This window comes from Cornus florida, unplaced genomic scaffold (genome assembly GCF_030987335.1).
Source record: "Cornus florida cultivar Cherokee Brave unplaced genomic scaffold, ASM3098733v1 CherokeeBrave_3.0.0_Hap2_Chr11, whole genome shotgun sequence".
NCBI classification, from domain to species: Eukaryota; Viridiplantae; Streptophyta; class Magnoliopsida; order Cornales; family Cornaceae; genus Cornus; species Cornus florida.
Window position 1 is genome coordinate 40,980,785 of NW_026775581.1, and position 20,729 is coordinate 41,001,513.

Sequence of the window (20,729 nt, forward strand, 5' to 3'; positions counted from 1 at the left end):
ACCAAACAAGACATCCGCTACATTGTAGGGATACTCAGAAGATATCAGTCCAATCCTGGACTTGATAACTGGTCTATTGTGAAAAATATCATTAAGTACCTAAGGAGTACCGATTATCTCATACTCATTTATGGATGTGATGATATGGTCCTAGTCAGGTATGCTAGTTCTGATTTTCAATCAGAAGTAAATACTATGAGGTTCATGACTTAGTGTATGTTAACTCAATGGAAGGGAAATCAGTTAGTAGATTGTTAAGCAGATTTCAACTGCTGATTCAAACCTGAAGGTGGACTACATTGCAGCCTTAAAGGTAGCAAAGGAAGCCTTTTGGTTTGATCTCACTGATTTAGAGGTTGTGGAGCATACTAACCTGCCTATCGAGCTATATTACGACAATAGTGCAGAAGTAGTCCAAACCAATGACCCAAGGTTCCATATAGGAACAAGGTACACTGAAAGGGAGTATCATGTTCTACATGATATTGTCCGGCGAGAAAATGTACTTGTCGCTAAAATATTGCATTGAAACACAACTTTGTTGATCTATTAACAAGGGTGTCAATGATCAATAATTTTGATCGTCATCTGGATAACATTGGAGTTAGATGCAATTTGAATTGGCTATGAGGGCAAGTGGGAGCTGTTGGGACTTATATGCCATGGCATAGCAAATTCCTATCTGGATAATAGTGACATATATTCCTGATGTTTCTGAAATACTTATGCTTTATATAATTGGTCAATTCAATGTATTATATTTCGATTCATTATAGAATTGATAGTGTCCACTTGATTACAAAAGATATATATATATATATATGTGTGTGATGGCGATCAATACATGAATATAAATAGTAATCATATATTGTTCATAGTCGGTAATTATGGATGGACTCATAATTAATTAAGACTTGAACTCGATCCGCGTTAGGTTGAGATATATTGCAAGAGTCGTCATATGCAATTGCTCCCTATCACTGTCATGGCATTTGACTCTTAAACGTGAGAAAAATATAAACTCTTTTATTAATTAATAATTACTTTGATTTGTTCGGCGGATATTTCGGGATCCTTAGACCGACATTTTGGGTAGTTATGTAATTAATAGTTAGAGGGTTATATTTTCAATATTTGCATCATTGCTACTTGTATTTATTTTGTATTGATTATGGTTGATCACAAAGTAAATTCGAAGGCCTTCGTGTGTTTTTAGACAAAATGATTTATTATATATTTATTTATTTAAATTATTATTTTTATCAAACAAATGTTTTATTGTGATCGAGCCAGAAATAGTCAATGGTACCAAAATAAATATATTAATTAAGTAGTCGGATTGATGGCTTTATTTATTTGATAACTAATTATGCATAGAGGGGTCAAAGTGCAACATTGACTTAGAGGTTATTTATTATTTAATTGGAGTTCAATTAATTTTTTTTAGTGGAGTAGAAATTAATTTATGAATTAATTGAATTGGGTTCATGGACCGGACCAATTATTAATTCACTGTAGCCAATAAAATAATAGGCCCAATGGATTCTCACTCATAGCCCAACTTGATATTGGAATCATATTAGATTTGAGACATGTGAATTAGAGATTGAGAATGATTTGTTGTTTCCTTTTCTTTATCTTTATGTTGCCTATAAATATACATGGTTTATGTATATTTGAGGGGTGATTTTTATAAAAAGGAAAAAGGAATATATTTTCTCTCTCTAGAAAATTAGGGTTTATGTTCTCATCTAATGGAGGCTCCCACAAGCTTAGTTTTTCAAGGTCATTCATGGAGGCTTATGAGTGATTCCTAAAGGCAAAACAATTACCAAGAAGATGGAGATCCAAGGAGAAGGCATCTTGCTAAGGGATCTACAATAAGTGAAAACATTCACTTTAGAGGAAAGATTTAAAGGTTTACTCAGACTTTTGATGTAAGTATTCAATCCATTAATTGAATGATACATCATATTTTATTTTGTATAAAACTTGTCTCTATGTGATGAATCAAGATCTGTGAATCAAAATCCCTCAAAAAGTTTTTAAAACTAGCACGTTTCCCAACAATAGCACGTCTCCACGTAAGCACAAAATCGTGTCACTAAGGTACAATAATAACATGGTATCTCTAAGTATATAAAGAAGGCATCCTAATGCCACACGACAAAAAGGCAAATATGGATAGACCTCCACCTACTCATGCATCACAATATCATAAATCGTACTACTAACATGGTAGTAAATGAAACTGTAGAAGATAAAAAATGATGCAACAATGAACCCTATGGACATCGTGTCCTAAAGTGTCTAGGAAAAGGGAAAACAAATCCTAGCCATAAACTGACTCCAAAAATCAGTGCGACAACAACCTGTCTTAAAACCAATGTAAGCCCTTACCATGATGGTAAGACTCTAACAATCCATCACCGAATCTAAAGGTGACACTACAAGGGACACTAACAATGCAATGCTCTCTCTACCCGAAGCATCAATCAATCGACTTGATCCCAAAAGCGTCATCACGCAAGGAGAACTCCAAAGAAAATGGCAACTATGGCCATACCAGCAACAACCAAATCAATCACTACGACTGATCCCCAAAACAAACATCATCATCATCGATCAAAAGGACAACACCTATCAAAACGAAAACCAACCCTGATTCCATCTGAACTACACTTGTAGCTAGCCAGTACGGTAGCATAACAGTGCCATGCACCCGCCCACAAACGTACCCGCCCACGAAAAACGTAAGTTCCAGAGGAATCAACCTGAATAATCAAGAATCCTAAGAGGTCCATAACCTCATCATAGCTCAAAACCAAAAAATCCATCACTATGGCAACGCTAAATGACTCACTTCTCGAGAGCCTAAACAAAAGGTGACTCACCACCTACCTCGAACCAATGCTAGGTCGACAATAACCTGAACCACCAAGAGACTGTGACTACAATCACTATTAACCTCAACCTTAACTCGTGCCTCAATGACTAATCCCATGTCATGCTAAATATGCAATACAGTTATGCATATACAATTCTAATCTAGCATACATCATATGTCATGCTCTTTACATTAAAATTAAAACAAGCTAAACAGATAGCATACCACATACAGCACATAAGCACATAAACATGTTATCAAACCAAAACATGTTATCATGAAGCATGTAAGCACGTAAAGCATGGCAACAAAAGCATGATATGCACCCAAAACCCGTCGTCCAAGATATTCAAACCAAGGAGCTCTGATAACACTTGTGACGACTATGGATTTTTTAACCCAGGTGCGTCCTGTGATAAACTAAAATTTGACCCGATAACGGATCCGAAATGCGGAAATGAAAGATAAAACGTAGTCTATAGAGATATAGATCATCTCTAAGACACCAATGTGACCTTCCATGAAGTCACGGAACCCAAGGTATAACTGAAAGCGAAGGCTAACATGAAAAGGTTCAAATGGCACCCTAGGGCACCAATGACGACCAAAGGAACAAGATCTAATTCAAACTAGACCACATACACCATTAAATGGTTTAAACAAGACCAACAAAATCATGTGGGAACGAACGAAACAAAGCTAACCTGTCTAGGCAACAAACCAACCAAAACTCACAAGGCAGCTCCATTTCGGTCGACCAAAATGGAGCTTCGGTCTGCCGAAGTGAGCCAAGAAAGGAAGAGGAAGAGCTTCCAGTTCGATCGACCGAAGTGACAAACTGGTCGACCGAAATAAGCCTCAAAATGAAAAAGGCTACTGGAATTGGACTTTTCATTGTTCAATTGAAATTCAAAGGGGTTCGGTCGACTGAAACAACCCACTGGTCGACTGAAATACGTCCAAAATGTGCAAAATGAACCTGTTATGCACCAAGTGATGAAAGTCTAATTAGAATCCCCCATAGCATGATCAAACTTAATTAAATGTTATTGTGTGATGATGCGAACATGCACGCAAGTGTAAAATAACATTCTAAACATGCTACAATGGTCCATGGCCTTATTACAATTCATTTACAACAATTGGCATGTCAAACCTCCAAAGTTAGAAAAATTACATTTCATAGGCCAAAGTCAACATGCTAACACTTGCATGTGAACAAGAATGCATCTAAAGAAACTTCTTTTCTCCAAATCACCAAAGCAAGTGCAAATCTCCAACCTTGAAACCTATACCTGAGATATGCCCCAGTATCGTAGGGGTGAGCAACATAAAGCTACTCGTAGGAAATGAGCATACATCGACCTACAGTTTTTCAATTTATCACCTTATGGTGAAACATGTTAAAGGGGCTCATGCCACCTAACGTCTATGTCAAGATGAGACTCAGGGAGCATCCTGAGCTACCCTAGATCATTTCTAGCATCAATCACATCATCCATGCAATTCAAACCACATAGGAGCATGCTATACAAAGCAACATGATATAGATTCTCAAAGTTACCAACTTGAAATCTAAAGTGCGAAAACAACCAAAGTGGGTCATGCCACCTAACGTCTATGTTCCAAATGAATCTATAGGATCACTCCTAAGCTACATTAGAACAACAAAACATAATAACAATTTCTATGCAATTTAACCAACATAGAAGCATGATATACCAAACAATAAGATATAGATTCTCAAAGTTACCAACTCGAAATCTAAAATAGGAGAACGTAAAAAGTGGTCATGCCACCTAACGTCTATGTTCCAAATGAATATATAGGATCATTCCTAAGCTACATTTGAACATGATAGCATAGATGTACTTAACAACATCAAAATTTACAAAGATCCCCTAAGATCATAAAGCATAGATGTACTTAACAACATCAAAATCGCCGATAGCCAAAACCACAATTCACAATATAAACATGATTGCCATCTTGGAATTGAATGCGAAAACAAATAGTGGAAGACTTGGACATCAAAGCTCGGATTTCCGCCGAGACAAAATGGTTATTCCAGGCACTAACCCGTTGGGAAGATCACCCTAGTGCGCACTATCTCAATTGGGGAGAACTCATACCTCCCGCACTAAAGCCAAACTTTAGCCAGCTCACAGTAACAATGTCCCAAGACTCCAAAATAATCAAATAAGTTCACAACTTATACATAATTTATATAATGCACGAAATCACCTTCCATGCACAAGTAGGTTGAAACCACACAATCCATGCCTTAAGTTTTAATTCTAAAATGACATACATAATGTCAACACAAAGTCTACAATTCCTTACACAAGTCAATCATATATTCAATATTGAAAACAAGTTCTCATGAATATAAATTTAACAACAATGCTCTTCAATGCTTAAAACATAATCAAATGAATACTCAACAAGTCCAAATCCATGATCTCAACATAGAAACAACTTCTAAAACATGATTAAATCCATAGATAAACAAGATAGAATTTAATTAAATCAAAATAATTAAACTCTCTAGATTTCACATCATGTCCAAATGGCCTCTATTTAATATATGTTAAAGGACAAATCACAGTCATTACACATATGCATTCAAAAGCTTAATTAGGCCAATGAAACCACAAAATAGATTTTAATTAATTCATTTAATTAAAGTCTCTAGAATTTCAAACTCAACCAAATACTCTCAAATTAAAGAATGTTAAACAACATGCCAAGACTTAATTTAAAAGCATATTACAACTTAATTTCATACAAGGTACAACCATGATAATTAATCTTTCACAAAAGAAAATTATTAAATAAAAGTTGTAATTCTTTTCCAAATAATCCAAATTTAATATATGTTAACAAACATATTAAAACTAAACTTTCTAGCGTGCCACAATTCAAATCTAATGTATACATCATCATGAAAATTAAATCTTATACAAAGAATTAATTATTACTAACTTTCTAGATTTGATACAAGGCATACATATAAGTTGTATAATCATGGGAAACACATAATACAACACATAAATAATCCTAAAACATTCCCTACCTCCATTTGAGATGAAATCTCAAATCCCCACCAAAATGAAAGTGCTCCGAATCCGACGAAACTTCTAGGTTTTGTCGGGGACAACACCGTAAACAGTACCCCAAGGAAACCCCATCAAAATCACAACTTGACTTCAAACCCAAACTCAAAATTTGGTCAGAAATGGGTTCTAATAAGGGTGAAAGATGTGTATTGCCAAGACAAGCAATAAACACAAAGGCCCTACTATATTTTTCACAAAAGAATGAAGCTCAAAAGAGGAAAGAGAAGGTGGCAGCCTCCCTTGGGCTACCATGGGAGCTACTGGTCGTGCAAGGAGAGTGGGGATGATGAAAAATGAAATATCTCATCCCCCTTTTATAGAAATCTCAAAAAGTGCCCCGAACGGGCTCCGCCGGGTCCGTAAATGTGAAATTCCAGCAGACGCACTCAAATGGCAAGACTCTGTGAACAAAAAAGATTCAAAATGAGAAAATATGAAAAATGGAAGAAATGACGTCAAAAATCGAGTCCCGAGTAGAAAGTTATGCCCCAAACACGTTCGGCGGCAACTAAGGCCAGAAACCCTAAAACTGGAAAACAACGACCAGGAGGAAATTCTATGAGTACATGACTTGATGAAAAGTGAAAATGAATTTCGTATGAGGATCCAGGCTCAAAACAAGGCATTTAGCAATAACTTTCATTAATTGCACAATGGCCCCTCCAAAAAGTGAAACTGCACTAATGGCCCAGAATGAAAATATCTTCCAAAAATATTTTCTTAAAAACCCCTAAAATAAAATAGCTTCAAAAGATATTTATGAAAAGCACCCCAAGAGAAGAAAAAGATTCCAAAGAACTTGGCATCCAAGCCCCTACGGACACCGGGAGCAACCAGAGTACTTTCTTACAAAAGTAAAGATACGTATTTCATGGAAACCACTTTGAATGAAGATACGTGAAGTCAGAATCCAACTCCGAACATAAGAAGTGTGGTTATGCCAACAAAGTGACAAACAGGGAAAAGACAAAATGGGGAAAAAGATGAAATAGGGAAAATGACAAAAACTGAATAGTGTCGAAAAACGAAAAATGTGGAAATGACTCGGTCCTTAAAGGAAGTTGTCAATCCAAAGAAAAAAGTCTCGGAAATCACTCCAGAGCACTCGTGACAACACTAAGTGACGAGGAACTGGACTCAGAAAGGAAAAGATCAACGAAAAAAAATATCCGTGAAAAACTGAGCAGAAGGAAAGGAAGAAAAAAGACCGAGTCATTACATAAGCTTTAGAACCTTGTTAGTCTATGTGGACCATTATTAGAGTAAAGTTATCCACTGGCAGAAAAGTAGTAGTTCTGAAGCTGTAAATGTGGACAGGCTTTTTCAATCATTATTCTTCTTCTGCTCCTGCGGATAATGGTGTTGCAAGGCATTTCTCCACCTAGTTTTTTATAAGGTAATAAAACTATAATTCTCTTTTATGGGTCTTTGTTTAAAAAATTATGAATTTAGTTTCAATATAAATATAATTTTATTTGAAATTTAAATTAAGACCAATAAAGTATATTATTGTTCACATGAGTCCATGACAAAATCAAATTTAGATTGTAACATTAAAATATGAATTCAAATTAGAATTCAATATGCTCTATTTCACATCTAAAATAAATACAAAAATAAATAAATAAGAATGTAAAAGGAAAGCAACCATCTTTATCTAACTTCAGAACCTTTACATTTTTTTATTTATATATTTATGTTACAGCTAAATTTTATTTGTAAAAAGAAAACAATCATCTTTATCGTTGTCTATGTATTTATGTTGTAACTAAGTTTTGTTTGACTCTAGAACCTTGTTAGTCTATGTTGACCATTATTAATAGTAGAGTTATCCACCAGCCAGAGAAAGTAGTTCTGAGGCTGTAAATGTGGACAGGCTTTTCCAATCATTATTCTTCTTCCTTTTCTTGAAGACATTTCTCCACCTACCTTTTTATAAATTAATAAAACTGTAATTCTCTCATCCATTTTATAGGCTGTTGTTTAAAAGATTTGTCATGAATTTAGTTCGAATATAAATATAATTTTATTTAAAATTTAAATTAAGACCAATCAAGTATATTATTAATTGTTCACATGACAATTCAAATTTGGATCTTAATATTAAAATATGAATTCTAATATCCAACATAGATTCTGAGCATTATTCCAGTGAAGAAAAAAAATGGATAGATTCGAATCTGTGTGGACTTTCGTGATTTGAATGATGCATTCCCAAAATAAGAAAAACATAAAAAATTCTCCAGCCATGGTTTTGATGGGTCCAATCATGATTCATGCAAAACAAGGATGGGAGCCTTTCTCATGTCTCAATCTGTGATGTATGGCATGCACCGGCCAAAACTCACACTTTCATAGTTGACATACAATCGGTGCTCTCGCAAAATATGTTCATCATGTAATTCTTTAAAAGCATCAAGAAGTTCATTATAAGCATCAACCGAATCATCATATGACATTTCACATTTAGATGAAGAGTTAAGATTAGAGTTTACCTCACCCTGTTTGCCATGAGACAGAGAATAGCCGTTTCCTCATCACTTTCGGAATCGTTTGAGTCATCATCTTCCTAAGTGGCTTGCATAGCTATTCCCTTTTTCTTCTCCTCTTTATAAACAAGACAATCAGCGAACCCTAAAATTTTCTGATGCTATATGTGGAAAAACAACAGTAAGGAACAATCACCGATGGAAAGCTCACAGTTTTAAAGTAAAAACTCCATTATATAAATGTGCAAATATATAATAATATTTGGGTTCACAAAATGTATTCAAATTGAAAGAATCAAACCAACAACCCTAGAAATTCAATGCTCCCATAGAGATCTTCGATCGATCAGAGTTGGTTTGATCGATCTCACTTGGCAGCTTTCAGCATCAGCCTCCTTTTTGACCGAATTTTTTATTCTTTTGGTTCTGATTCCTGTTCCGGTTCCTAAAACGAGGAACCATTTAGATCCAATTTGGTTCTGGTCTCACGATTTGGTTTCGGAACCAAACCGAACCGTAATATATATATATATATATATAATTCTAAATCACTCATGAATATATGTGTATGCTCTCATAAATAAATTCAGAATAATCAGATTTGATTTTCTGAATTTTCTCTTTCTAGAAGGCTCCCACCCCCGCAACTATTTAAATTTCTTTAAACCGTCCCCGCCCATAACCGGCTAAACGGGGTGTGCTACCACCCCATCCCGCACCGTTTCACCCCGCGAGCACCTGCACTGCACTGTTTACTCCCAAAATTTTCCACTGCTTATTTTTTCTTTCCCAAATGCAACTAATGATCAGATGGAAGGTGATTCAATCAGATTCAAGCACAAATAAGTGGACACATGACTATATGAATTCACCAATCAAGAGATCAAAATGAAAAGTATAAACAAATAATAATAAAATAAGATAAAAAAAAATATACAATAATTTAATATGAAGTTAATATAATCAGCATAAAATAATTAGGAAATCAAAATGAAAATTCGACAGTTTTTGAAATTGTGCAAATCCCAAAAAAACACACAGGAGAGAGATAGTCTAGTTTGTTGTAAAATTCTAGACTCAGAGTCCTGTACAGTGACATTCAAAACCCTTATGTTTCATTTGATCAGAGAAATTGAAGAGACAAAAATATACAAAGTACAAAAAATTCATATGCATATGAAAAGTACAACATCAAAAGGGATGTTTCAATTTCAAAGAGAACAGAGGATAACTATTTCTATTCGAATAACCAGAAAATGTCAAGCACAAGTTGAATGGTAGGACAAACCTTTGGTGCTTAAACAAATAGTATTCAGTGTACCAAGTGTGAGTTTGAATCCATTCGACTATCAAGTCTGCGATTTAACACTACATGGGTTGTGGGGCTAGTACATATAGCACCTTCCAAAAAAAATGTCAAAAAATAATCAATTGAATTTTAAAAAATGATAAGAAAACCGAAACAAACAATTGAATTGGAGAGGCCTCTCTATATTATATGCAACAAGTTTTTTTATTTTTTTCAATGTGTATACTGATCGTTATCCTACCATAAGCTTAAGAGTGTGCATTAAAGCGAGGGCCAAGTTTTACATTTATAAAAGCCACTACTACCTTCACTATAAATATAGCTAGGGCGAGTAGGGATCGTCCCAAGGGATTATAGGGTCGAATTAGATTGTGGAATCACGATCAGGGTTAGTAGGTCGAGTGATCAAGCAATTGGTTGGTTGATTGATTAAACTAGAGAGCAATGAAGACTAAGTAAGACAATAAAATGCAATAAAGAGTAAGTAAAAGAGAGAGAGAGATCTTGGGGTATAGAGGTCACCACCAAGCAATGCTTTTCTACACCCTTAACAAGTGACTAATGAGGGAAATGTGTGTTGTAATATTGGTGTGTGTGTGTATTTGGTTGATTCAATTAGCAAGGATAACCAATTAAGTATATAATGTCTAAGTAACATGTGAAAGGCATAATATATCAAACAATTAAGTATATATTATCTAAACAACATGTGAAAAGAACAATATATTAAAGCAAGCCATTAATCCTTTCATTAAGCTCACAAGCCAAATATACCACAAGGATAGAGACATATGCTACTTGCATTCAAAAGTATGGAACATCAATCAACAAGAATGGATTGTCCTCCCATTTAACATCTACACTACAACTACACTACTAGCATGAAATTAAACTAAGGGAGAGGCACAATCCATCAAGCAATAAGTATGAACCATCAAGAAAATTACAAGAGCATTCCATTAAGCACTATGATTTGACAATCTCTAGATCTATAGCATCAATACACATAGACATGCATCAATAACATAAAATCTAGAGACAAGCACAGGAACATCAATTCTAGCATACATAAACATATGGATAGAATGCAATGATCAATTGAGAGCATTAACACATACAAATCATTGAATAAACAAGATCTATATATAATCCAATGTCAAAACATATATTACAACACTAATCCCTCAATAATACACAAAATCAAGATGTAGAAAGCATGCTTGGGGCTAACTCTAGCCCCAAGAGGATGTCTAGCCACTCATGGTAGTGCTTCTCCACACATCAAAGGCAAGCTCCATAAATGAAATCTGCTCCTTGGTTGATGAAGGGCCTCCAAGCTTGTGTCTCTAGCCTCCTCTTCTTTTCTTCCTCACTAAGAATTCTCTTTAATCTAATTCTACAATGTATGATATGATATCAAGTAAAAAGTAATCCTTATCCTTATATAGGTAGGTTAAATAACACCCAAAATAAGCTGGGGTCATGCACCAAATATTCCTTAATGATTGGATGAAGGACAACTTTAGTGAGCAGGAATTTTAACTTTTTCTGCACTGGAGGAAGTTCCAACGATCGAACCTTGGACTTGGATCGATCGAACTGCTGAGATCTATCGAACTTTAGGCTGGATCGATCCAAATGGGCTGCGATTTTTGGATAAAGGCAAGTCTGAGATATTTTGAAAATATTTTTGGGCAAAGGACAAAAGTGGTTAGTGTGGTGGTACAGCTGGATAAGATCAATCATTTGGATAAGGACAAACTGTTCGATCGATCAAAGAAGGGAGTTGGATTGATCGAACTTTGAGATCTCTGAAGGTAAACATCATGGCTTGGATCTATCTCTGAAGTGCTGAGATCGATGAAAGTTCAATCGATCGAACTTTGATCTTGGATCGATCGAACTTTGCTGAATTTCGACCTTTCTTCCTTTTTGCTTCTCTTTTGCTCCACTTTGCTCCTTTCTTTGATTCCTCTCAGAATTGCTTCAATTAAGCTCTTATTTGGTTGAGTTAGCTTATTTTCAAGATAAGTGCCTGAAAATGGAAATAACAAGAAATCAATCTAAAACGGTAAAGTAAGATAGATAAAGGTCCTAGAATACCTAAGCTTAAGGGGTTTAAATACGCACTTTTCAACACTCATCACACCCCCAAACTTAAATATTGCTAGTCCCTAGCAATGAACTAAAAAGTAAAGGAATGAAATGAACAACTATACAAGTATAAACTAGAAAGCAATAAAATGATAACGCCACTTTCGTAGGGAACACGATTGCACTTAACACATGCAACAAGCCTTTTAAACCCCTAGGTTACCCCTAGTGGATGAGTGAAGTCTGGTGAGGGTTTCCAGAAATGATACCCACAAACATTAAGCTCATTCTTTCTTAAGAGGCACCAATATTGCAAACAAGCATTGGGAGAAAACTACCTCATGTATGCAATTTTTCAAACATTTTTAAGCAATCTCCCAAAATTCCAACATCAAACAAGTAAATATGGTCCTCCACCCATCAAGAAAATGATCATGCAAATCAAAATAACTCTAAAATCCTTTTTAAGTGGACTGGCATCAAATATGTTGCTATCTAAGCCAACTGAAGAATTAATCACATCCTTACCCTCAAACTAGCACACAAATTTAGTACCGATCATCAAGACAAAAGAGTGGACCTTTTATTAAAGCTTTATTGTTCTAGGTGCGCTTATTCTTTTCACTCTTCATTTTTTTGTTATAGGATCAAAGATGGAAGTATGGTGCAATGTGTTGATCTATTAAGCTTTCTAGCGATTCATAAGGTCGAGCGTTAGGTCAATGAATCTCAAACCAGACGGCTTTAGGGCATTAGGCGTTCAAACATCCCTACGGACTTACAAGCTCAAATCGACTAGGCTACAAATCAAGACAACCTCCATCTAATCATTTCCCACTTCTCACCTTTTGGGAGAAGTCCTCACTTTTTATTACTTTTGCAACTTTTCTTTCTTTTTTTTCTTTATTTTTTATTTTTTATTTTTTATTTTTGAACCAAGTTCAATTATTAACCTAGAGTTTGGGCCCTCCACCATTCAGCGCAAGAAGTTCAATGCTTGATGAGGCTAGAATCCCGGCTACTTAGTGAAAATGGGTTGTTATCCACTTTTATCAAGAATGAAAGCTTTCAATGCACAACTAGCCCAATTGGGATATAACCAATTCAATAATCAACAAAGCATGTACCCCACAAATGAATGTTAGTGTGCGCCAGTGCTAGTGTAGAATCTTGGAATGAATCTCAAAACAATTACAAAATCAAGATGATGTGGACCACAAGTGCAAGCAAGATATCAATCTTTCGAAAAATTTACTCCTAAATGGCATTCAAAAGGCATACAAGGAGTATTGAACTCTCAAGTCAAGTAAATTTTAAATTTTAAGCAATATAGTCCTCAAAAGATCAAAATCATAGCTAGATATGGACCAATCATAGAAAAATCCCTCAAATACACAAGTCATGCTCAAAATTTGAATTTAAAGCTAACACTGCAACACACACCATTACCCCCAAACTTAAATGGCACAATGTCCTCAATGTGCAAAGAGAACAAAGGAAAAAGTATACCAATGCAACTAAGGCAAATAATGATCGGGACTGAAGTATCCGAAGTGGGTGACATGGCCCCCCAAACTTGGGATTAACTGTGGTTTTGAAAATATGGCACTTGAACAAACTCATCAGATAACAAAATGGATAATCAGTGCACAGTGGACATGCAAGTGTAAATGGGATAATGAAATAAAGAAGTGAGAGAGGTGTAAGGGTGGTCCTGAAAATTGTGTAGCATTCTCTCTCACTGAAGTCACTATGATGCACCTGATGGAGTCAAACATACAGATATATCAATAAAAACATCTGACATCCATAACAAAAGCATATATAAAAATAAATAGAGTGCAAAATACATCAAAAGATCAAAGCTGACAGACCGGCTGCAAAAATAATAATATCAGTGACAAAAATGAAGTATGAAGAGAAATGAAGTATAAAGAGATAGAAAGACTGGGAGCTCAGGTAGATGGGGCAGGACTGGTAGGGTGTGCTCCGCGGATGTCCCTGGATAAGTCATGAAGTGCAGTCATGACATCCGTGCAGAAGGCAGCAAAATCAACTCAATGAGCAACAGCATCAGCTCGGATGGCAGCAATATCGGCTCTGATAGTAACCACTGCATCCTCAAGAGCCTGAAGACGCTCTCCAAAACTGGGGATCTGACTAGGAGCCTTAGGAATAAATGAATCGGAAGAATGAGAGTCCTGAGTCTACTCCTCCTCATGTACGGGCGATCCAGCTAGAGAGTGCTGCTCTGCATCATCTGGAGGTCTCTCTAAATCTATATCCATACGCTCAATAGCCGGATAGACTAGTGCGTCATTTGCTACTGGATCTGCTGCTGCTGGGGCTGCTTCAACCTCTAGATCTAAGTCCTCCGCCTCCTGGGCTGCGTGATCCTGAAGTCTCCCAATGATGGCGTTGTAGCTCTTGTCCCAATCCTTCTTCTTGTAGGAGCAGGATCCTCTCTCTGGGCGCTCTTGTGGCTGAAATGGATAGCGCTGGTCTATAAGGATCTGCGTGATGAGATAGCCAAATAGAAGGAACTTGGCCCACTTGGGCCGCTGCTTGCTGATGTAAGTATCATACAACTACCTCATCACGCTCCAGATAAGCGCGGGAATAGATACCCAGCGGCCCGTGTAAAATGCGTAGAGGGTTTTCAAGTAATCTCCTCTCCTCAGTATCTTGTGCCCGGCCATGTATATGTTCCGAAAAAGAACAGAATTGACAAACCACGGGTCGTCTGGAAGATAAGTGTGGGTGGTAAAGGTCTCGCCAGCGGCATGGTGACCTGTCCAAGCAACTGCCATATTGGCATAAGAAGGCCTATATAGCCTCGAATATGTCTCCTGAAGCTCTAGAGGGCATCGGTGTGGGCACCGGCAAGATCGGGATAGTGTGTCTACTGTGATAGTGATCTGGTGGCCATCAATAGTAGTAACCAACTCTGCCGTGGTACGCAGGGATGGTCGGAGGTTCTGGAAGAACACTCGTACTAGCCTCGGATAGACTGGCTCAGTAACTGGGGCAAGAATAGCTGCAAGGCCCCTTTGGATAATATCATCGTAGGAGGATCGGGTCAGCACTGATCTGGAAAAGAAGTCTGTATCAAAGACTGACTCGTGGGCCACGGTCATCTGTATATATCTGTGTGCCGCCGGTCAAGCTCTCTAGCTGGCTGAGTTGGCTGAGGTGGTGAAGATGGTGATGATGAATGCTCAGCCTCAGCCTCGTGAGATGGTGATAGGGATGGTGTGAATGCATCCTGAGCCTGAGAAGTAGATGCCTCAGCCTCATGTGAGGGTGACTGAGGTAAAGCAGGTGTTGCTGGCTCCTGCATATGGGAGGGCTCTGCTGGCTCCTCTACCTGCTACCTCTGCCGTCTCTGAGGCCCGTGTTGCCTCTTGGCAATGGTCTTTGTCCTAGCCATGGCCTGTAAAAAGAAAAGGAAAAACTTGCAATAGAAGTTAGTGCCAGAATAAAGAATTTAAAGCACAAAATAGAAACATGTATGTCAAGTAGGATAAACAAAACAGATATGACATGAATCTATGCAAGTGATAGGATATGAAGGATGCTAAGCAGTATAAGTACGAAATGCATCCAATGTGGAATATCACAGGCATTGGGCATAAATGAAATAGCATGAACATTAGATGAATAAAGTGTGTGTATGAGATCTGTGAAGTTCGATTGATCACAAAAAATATGAGATCGATCTCAAAATTTCGATCGATCTGAGAAACTGAAAAACTAAGTTCAATCGATCTCATCAAATCAATCTAAGAAATAAGTTCGATCGATCAAACTGCGCGATGTGAAATCTGAAAAGTCACAGATCTGTGACTTCGGTGGCACGGGGTCCACACGAACAAGGTCGTGGGCCCAACAACACAACAAATCTACAAATCCCATCACAAAACAAGCCCATACTCCCAAAAATATAATCAAAACACAAAAACATATACACACATATATACATATATAAACACAAATAAACAACATGCTTGAAGCAGCATCAATGGAGTATTCATTATCTAAGTAACCTAGATCTAGCATATAAAACATATATAAAGCACATCGAAGCTTAGATCAACAACAAAGTTTCAGATCTTACCCCCAAACGAAGATAGAAGTGGAAATGGGAAAGGGGTGAGATGCGAACTCGAAGCTACGAGGAGAGAGAGTGATTCAGGATGGATGTGATGTCGCCAGAGGTTCACCGAAGATAGAGAAGGTGATTGGGGTTTAGCGGCGAAGAAGAGGGGTTGGGGTTTGTGAGTTGTTAGATCGATCTTGAAATCGATCTCACAACTATCGGTCTCTATTTTTAAAAAAGATCCCCGAAATTGTTCGATCGATCAAACTTGGATAGATCTTTCCTCAAAATGTTTTTTTTTTTTAAATAAAAACAAAGTAAAATAAAACAAAATCTTTTTGTATTTTTTGAAAAAATTTTAAATAATAAAATAAAATAAAATAAAAATAAAAAATATTTTTGGATTTTTAAATTGGAAAGTTAAAACAAATTCAAAATAAAGAATTTAAGGACAGAGATTGATCTGAACAAGTGTTCGATCGATCTGACAGAGAGCCAAAAGTATACAGGTTTTTGGTCCAAAAATTTGGTTAAGTGCTGGAACTGAAGATCGATCCAATGATGAAGTTATATCAATCAAAGAACTTCAGATTGAACTCAAGATCGATCAAATTCTGAAATTGGATCGATCTAAGGTTCTCTGATCAATCTGAGAACAACTTCGATCGATCAGACAGAGAGGTGATTTGGATGCAGGTCAAAAAATTTCTAAGTGTTGAGTGCAAAATGAAGTTCGATCGATCGAACTCAAGTTTGAGATCAATCGAACTTGTGCACAATGCTCAATTAAGACATGAAAGTGTATGCAATCCTAACCACAGTTCCTTGCAATGCATATGAACCAAAAACAAGTATCTAAACTTCGCAAGAAATGAAATTGAAGATAGAAATGAGGGAGGAATAGGGTTTTGACACCCTACGAATGCTTTTTACTAGTCTTTAATGTCTCTAGCAAGACATTGGGCTCTTTTAGCTCGGATCAAAGATCTTATTATGCATCCCCTCCTTGTTGGGGTGATAGATGCTTTTAACTCCACCCAACAAATGGTTCTTCGAAGAACTTGTTGGATTAAGCTCAAAAGAAGCTCTTAGTCCTTGGTCAATGCAATCTTTGGGCTTCCATGCCCTTTCAAAACAAGAATTTGAAACAATACGTTTAGAATGCATGGTTGAAGATGGTCCTTTTGAAGTTTTGGTCTAACACAAAAACTTACTTCCTTCACATTGAAAATCATGACATTTGTCTACAACATTAACCTCTCCTTCATACTTGTCAAATGAGTTTGGGGTGGGATTGAAAATATTCAACTTCACCTTCATGTGGCCAACTGAGATCTTCATTACCCCCATCCTACAATTAATGTAGGCATTTGCAGTTGCCAAGAAAGGACGGCCAAGGATAATAGGTATTTGGCTCTTAGGATTGGGGACCGGTTCTGTGTCAATGACAACGAAATCAATGGGAAAGAAGAATTTGTCAATCTTTATCAAAGCATCCTCAATGATACCCCTAGGCTTCTTAATGGATCGGTCAGTAAGTTACAAGACTACCGACGTCGGTTTCAATTCTCCTAGGCCCAATTTGACATAAACCGAGTATGGAAGAAGGTTAACACTAGCTCCTAAGTCAAGAAGTGCCCGATTAATGATGTGATCACCAATGATGCATGAAGTGGTAGGTGAACCGGGGTCCTTAAACTTTGGTAAAGTGTTATGTTGCAAAATTGAGCTCACTTGCTCGGTCAAAACCACTTTCCTTAGTGCTTGGCTCTTGTTCTTCCGCTTTTGGGTGCACAAGTCTTTCAAAAATTTGGCATAAGCCGAAATTTGCTTGATTGCATCCAAAAGTGAAAGATTCACTTTAACTTGCCTAAACATTTCTATTATTTCATTGGCTTTGGCCTTTTGTTTTTCTTTTGAAATGGATCCCTTTAGGGCATCCGGAAATGGAGCTTTTGGCTTAAACACTTTTTCAGATTTTTCTTTAAAGTTCTCTTCAACACAAGAAGTTTTTGAATCATTCTTCAATAAAACATTTTCAAAGTCATTTTTCAGCAAATCTTTCTCAAAATCATTTTTCATCAAATCTTTCTTCACAAAATCACTTTCAAAATCACCTTTCAAATCACATTTTAAAATTTTCTCATTCACAAGATCATATATATGCAATGAAGGAGGAATAGAATGTGAAACGGGACGGGTGACAACTTGTGGTTGCACTTCACTCTCTTCATTGGACATAACCACTTGGTTGTCCACAATCTTACCACTCCGCAAAGTAGTCAACGCATTGACATGTTCAATTGTGTGCCCTTCCGATGAGGAATGGGTCTCAACAACGCATTGTTGCTTAGGTGGGGCATTCATAGGCATCTTTCCCTTCTCTCTTGCATTTAAAGTACTAGCTATTTGCCCTACTTGGGTTTCTAGCTTAGCAATTGATTGAGAGTGGGAATGTAACAATTGAGTGTTGGCCTCAAGAGTGCCCAAAAGTATTTAAAACTTTCTCTTTAAAAGCGGGACTTCTAGCATTACCTTGGGAATATGATTGATTGGGAAAATAAGAATTAGCAAATTAATTTCCTTGTGATTGATAAGGTCTATAACCTTGGAATCCTTGGTTTTGAAGTGGAGGTGGAATGTACTTCCCTTGGAAACCGCCTTGGGAAGGGTTTGAGCCCTCTCCTTGGTTTTTCCAAGAGAAGTTTGGATGATTTCTCCAACTTGGATTGTAATGATTACCATAAGGATTGTTCCCTTGGTTCACAAAAGCTGCATTAACTTGTTCATTAGGTTCATTTTGCACATGTCCATGAGGACAATTAGAAGTGGAATGAAGAACACTAGAACAAGTCATACAAGATTCATTTGATGCATGATGAGAATGGTTAGGAAAGGAAGAGACTTGGTTCGCCGAGTTTTGGTTAATCAAAAATTGATCAAACCTTTGAGATAAAGACTTCATCTCGGCAGCTATCTCATTTGAATGGTCAACTTGATGTAAGCCAACACCCTTCCTAGCTTGAGAATTCCTACCATTCTTGGATGATAATGTTCTATGCAAAGAGTTCTCACTCATGCTCTCATAAAGATGCCACACGTCATCCTCATACCTATCAATGTATGAGCCACCCATGGAAGCATCAACTATGCCCTTATAATTGTCCGATAAGCTCTTAAAGAAATATTGAACTAATTGCCATTTAGGCATGTCATGATGTGGACACTTCCTAAGCAATTCATTAAAGCGTTCCCATGCCTCATGGAATGTTTCTCCATCCCCATGTGTAAATTCTCTAATGGACGTTCTTATGGCATTGGTCTTAGAAACCGGGTAGTACTTCTTCAAGAATTCTTGTTGTATTTCTGCCCAAGAAGTAAATGAAAAAGGCCTAAGGTTGTTAAACCAATACTTTGCCTTATCCTTTAGGGTAAATGGAAAAAGTTTGAGTCTTAATACTTCTTCCGGCATGTCCGTATATCGAACGGTGGAACAAACTTCAAGGAACTCATCCAAATGCTTATAAGGTTCTTCACTAGGAAGTCCATGATAGTTAGGAAGCATTTGAATGGTTTGTAGCTTAATTTCATAATGATGTGCTCTAAATAGAGGTAATTGAATGCATGTGGGTGCATTGTATTCATTAGGCACATAGTGATCTCTTAAAGCAAGTAGAGGATTAACAACTTGAGGTGCAACATGGACACCTTGATTTTGATTTCCTTGAATAATGGGAGGTTGTGGAGCATACATTGGCCTTGGCATTCCAAATGGAACTTGGCCTTGTTGTTGTGGTTGGTGAATAAATGGCCTAGGCATGCCTAATGGTACTAGCATGTTCTAATGATGCACATTCGGATGGAGGATGCTTTGTTGGTCTATGTGACCAAGGTCCTCTACATGCTCTCCATTATGGTCTTCCATTGATGAAAATCTAGAGGGACAAGATTTGGTCTCAATGAGCGACGACCATGCATGCACAATGCAAAACAAACAAGCACAATGAATGAATGAACACTTCGCCTTCACAACAATTCAATTAGACTTCCACAAACACTTAGCCCATACTCCTATGCTTTAACAATAATGATGCAAAGAACAATTAAATGCCTCCACGCGGGCTCACGATTTATCTAAGGGATTGAAATAAAAGCCTCCACACGGGCCAACAATTTAACTAAGGGATTGAGTAAGAAAAGCTCACAAAGGTCCTTTAGCACTTCAACTCCAAATTTTTAGCTTAGCTTAGCAAAAAAAAAAAAAAAAAAAAAAAATTTAGCTTTTTCCTTGTTTTGCTTCACTTTGCTTGCTTGCTTGGTAGTTTTTTTGCTTACTCCTTGCTCAATGCACCTTGTTAATGAAGAACAAACACAATGAGTAACCAAAAGAAAAATAAAAATAAAGTAAAGACACGATCAAAGGAGTACTAATTCCTAAATGATTCCACAAATTCGATGTTGCCTAAATCCCCGGCAACGGGGCCAAAAACTGTGATCGTCATCCTACCATAAGCTTAAGAGTGTGCATTAAGGCGAGGGCTAAGTTTTACATTTATAAAAGCCACTACCTTCACTATAAATATAGCTAAGGAGAGTAGGGATCGTCCCAAGGGATTGTGGGGTTGAATTAGATTGTGGAATCACAATTAGGATTAGTAGGTCGAGTGATCAAGCAATTGGTTGGTTGATTAATTAAACTAGAGAGCAATGAAGACTAAGTAAGACAATAGAA

At 37.0% G+C, this 20,729-nt stretch overlaps 1 pseudogene; it reads left to right on the top strand.

The window, feature by feature from the left end:
- The first annotated feature begins 19,206 nt into the window (after window positions 1–19,206).
- LOC132287287 (small nucleolar RNA R71) lies at window positions 19,207–19,304 on the top strand (annotated as a pseudogene).
- The last annotated feature ends 1,425 nt before the right edge of the window (window positions 19,305–20,729 follow it).